The sequence below is a fragment of the Capsicum annuum genome, chromosome 7 (genome assembly GCF_002878395.1).
Source record: "Capsicum annuum cultivar UCD-10X-F1 chromosome 7, UCD10Xv1.1, whole genome shotgun sequence".
Classification (NCBI taxonomy): Eukaryota; Viridiplantae; Streptophyta; class Magnoliopsida; order Solanales; family Solanaceae; genus Capsicum; species Capsicum annuum.
In genome coordinates this window covers 81,378,893-81,382,871 of record NC_061117.1, presented here as the reverse complement: position 1 = coordinate 81,382,871, position 3,979 = coordinate 81,378,893, and the positions used below count along the sequence as shown (strand labels likewise).

The following is a 3,979-nucleotide window of genomic DNA, read 5'->3' as shown; positions in this document are numbered from 1 at the left end:
CCCCAGACACTACTAAGACCACACTCCTAAGATCTCATCAAGTTATTAGGAGTGTCCACTGGGATGCAACTTCATTAAATCTAAGAAAATGGATAAAAAATTACTTTAAAGGACTTTTAGATCTAGAACGCCTAATCCATCTAAGCTACTTCATGCTCATGCCTCAAGCTAAAATGTGAATGAAGAAAGCTAATGACACCATCCATCCGCCAAACAATAGAATTGGATATAACAATGGAATATACACTTGACACCACAAAGATTATGTTGACATTGAAATGCTGCTGCTTTTCTAACTATGTTACAGATCAGTATTGGGCTCAACTCAGATATATCCCCTCTACAAATGTCAACATCTAGCGGTACCTAAAGAAAAATCAAATGAGGCAAACCACGCTGCAAAATCTCAAGGAAGAAGAGTTCTAAATTCTCACAGTCACTCACAATTCCAAAAAATATAGTCTTTGTTTGAGGAGATGCCACAAGTGGATTAGGGGACAACTTATTATACAGTAGTTCTACTTTTTATGTTGCAACTATAATATTTAGTTCAGTTTTTGTTAACTGAATCTTCTCACTTGTTCAAATTGAACATATTCATATTCGTTTCTCACCCCTAGTAAGGGTTTATACTAAAGGATTAAAAGAAAAAATTGCTATTTCCAATTTCAAATACATGAACATATAACACTAGATAGAATATGAAAACTAAGAGAACATGTAAACATAAATGACAAAGAAGAAGAGTAGCAGGAGTTTCATTTAGAAACCTAAATGCCTGCATAGCATGTTTCGGCACAGACTTTGTGACTACAGTCTCGCTGACAACACAAGCTTTGGAGTAGGATGATGAGCTCAAGCCGGATACACAAGATCCACCATCTTCATTAGTAGATCCAAAAAAAATATACCCTGTAAATTTAAGAAGTGTTTAGAATTGACACTATGTGAGTAGTCGTTCACATCATCTATTTGAACAGATAAAAATCTGTACGCAGAGTAACATTGAGAAGTATATACCGCAACCAACATCCAATAGCCTTTGGAATCCCAGACGTAAGCCTTTTTGGGGCTAAAGGTTAAATGTTGATAAAAGTATTATGAAAAAACTAAACATTCCAATATTAAGAACAAAACAACAACCGAATAGACAAGAACATTTTCATTATCTCTTTCATCTATTGCAAGGCCAAAACTTAAGTTTCTATCTTCACTGACACTATCACATAAAAAACACATTTGGAATCTGATAATGTCACCCAACTATAATACTAATGAGAATGATATTTTATGACATAATAAGTTGAAAATACCCATTTTTTGAATTAATCCAATAGCCCTTAATAGCAAAACTGCCTCAACTCCTTGTGATTAATATATATGAACTCCCCCGATGCTTATTTGTTGTGAGTTTAAGAGGTAGCTTCTTTTCAAAAGTTTAGTTCATATTGGGATAATCCAAGTTATATTAAAATGAGGCAACATCAAATCGAACATTGCAAGTTTGCAAGTACAACACATCCCTTATTATCCTAATTAGCAAAATTTTTCTTGGGGAGACAATTGAGAAAGCATGTTCATTAAAATTGTAACTTTATTCATCATTCAAATCAATCAACTAAGTGATCACTCTTCACTTTTACTTAGTAAGTTCCATTTCACTAGAGTAAATTTAACTGATCTTTGAAACTAAATTGAATATTGTAAAGTTCGCTACAATGTGTCCCATTTTACTCTACTGAACAAAAATTGATTGAGCAAACAATTGAGAGGCATGTTTATTAAAAATTGTAACTTTATTAGTCGATCGAATCAATCAACTAAGTAATCACTCAAACACCATTAATTTTTACAAAAGACTTGAATTTCTATGATCATAAAACACAGACACACCAAAAGCAATACTTCAAAATTAATAATAACAATAGATACTACTCCCTTCACTCTATTTTACTTGTCATATTTCATTTCACGAGAATCAATTTAACCAATCTTCGAAACTAAACTGAATTATATTAATTCACTATTTCAAATATAAAATTATCATATTTGATGTATAAGTTGCACTAACAAACTAAATTGCAGAAGTTAGATATAATGCTACTCCATCCGTTCTCTTATCATATTTTGTTTAACGAGAAACAATCTGACTAATCTTCTAACCTAAATTGAATTTAATTAATTCACTATTGTATACATAAAATGTAGATATTATCTACCAAAACTATACATAAAGTACTATAAATTACAATAGCATAGTAAATCATGTACCTTTTGCGAACGTGTTTGAGATTAGAAGTAGCTTCAGTAGCTTCCTGAAGAGATGGAGCACCACCAAACACAACTCTCGGTAACAGTTAACCAACACTAACCATTATTTCCTCCTCTCCACCAACCATCTCCCAGTCATCAAACTCCGCCACCACTTTTTGCATTGGCGACACATCGAATAATCCTCCTCCTTCTCCATCGTTAACTGCCATGACAACGTCAGACTTCACATCTTTCGATGACAATGATATAGCAGAAACGGACACGGACGAACGACGTTACGTGCGACGATGTAAATTGGATGTCCACTGTAATGGAACGGAATCCACTATTTGCGATGGTGACTTCGGCGACTTTTGCCGCTACTCTGAATGCTCATCCACCACGCATGATTTTTTGTGATTAATTTTTTTTCGTTTTGGAATTTGGATGGATTATGGAATTCTTAAGGAATGAAGAGACTCATTAGAGGGGTAAAATGGTACTTTTAGTATATTAAAAAATGTAAAGAAGGCTATTCTTCAAAGACATTCTTATTTAGGTCAAATATCTAAAGCCACCTATATTTGGATCTATGACATGCAATTTCCTGCATAAAAACCTCATAAATTGTAAAAACTATCAAAAAATTTCAATTTTTTTTGATAATATTGCCAAATAAGCAAAAATTCACAACAAATATAATATATCATCACAAAGTTATTTCCAAAAAAAAATATAACATTTATGATTGAATTTATAAGGATACTAGCTAATACTCATAAGTAAATATATATATATATATATATATATATATATATATATATTCAAAAAATTTAATTGTGACTTCTCGGTAACCAAATGATTCATTTCTACTATAAAAAATGGTATTATTAGCTACCAATTTCATTGTTAAGTTGCTCGTAGCTAACAATTTTTTTTATAATTCATCGCTATAAGAAACTAGTGATTTTTTTTTTGTTTAGCTACAAAAATTATTAGGAGTAATTCCTATTTTTAGTTGTGATTTATACATCTAAGTCTTTTTAGTCCTTTGTGATTACAAGAAAGACTTTGCAATATTAATCTTCGTTATACTAAAAAAATATAATGATAATTATCTTTAATGAAATTAATTCGTGAGAAGCACACGAATAAAAAATCATCAAGACAAATTGCTCTAACAAGACATAAAAAATTTACAGGACTCTATAAGATGAGCCTAATCTTATTAGGTTTTCTTGAAGGCTGCTCTACCTTATACCCTAATTTGGTGGTTATTCTACCTAAATCCTAAATCACGCCTATTTAAAGGATAACATATTCCCTTTAAGAGACATCTAGAAAATTTCATAAACTCATGGGTTATCACGAAGAAATCAAGTCTCTCGTTTCTTGACAATCAAATACATTAAAAAGATCCACAAAATCCTCATTTCATGGAGATTAAATTCAAATTTCTATGTTTGAGAAATACGCTACTAACGACCCTCGAATTATGGAGAAATTTGTCATGATCTAATTTCTTAGTTCATGATAGCACCTGCTATAACCCATTAATAGGTAAGCCAACCCGTAGTCCAGAACTACTAGTAATGGACTATCAAGAGAAATGAAGAAAATGCAAAATAAATATAGTAAAAAGGCAAAAGTACACAAAATAGCCCCAAAAATATGGTGGAATCAATACAAGAGCTTATAATATAATACAACTACAACATGAAGTACT

General features: G+C 31.6%; 1 pseudogene; it reads right to left on the bottom strand.

The window, feature by feature from the left end:
* Window positions 1-2,661, bottom strand: part of LOC107876560 — a 6,177-nt pseudogene extending 3,516 nt beyond the window's left edge.
* Between the last annotated feature and the right edge of the window lie 1,318 nt (window positions 2,662-3,979).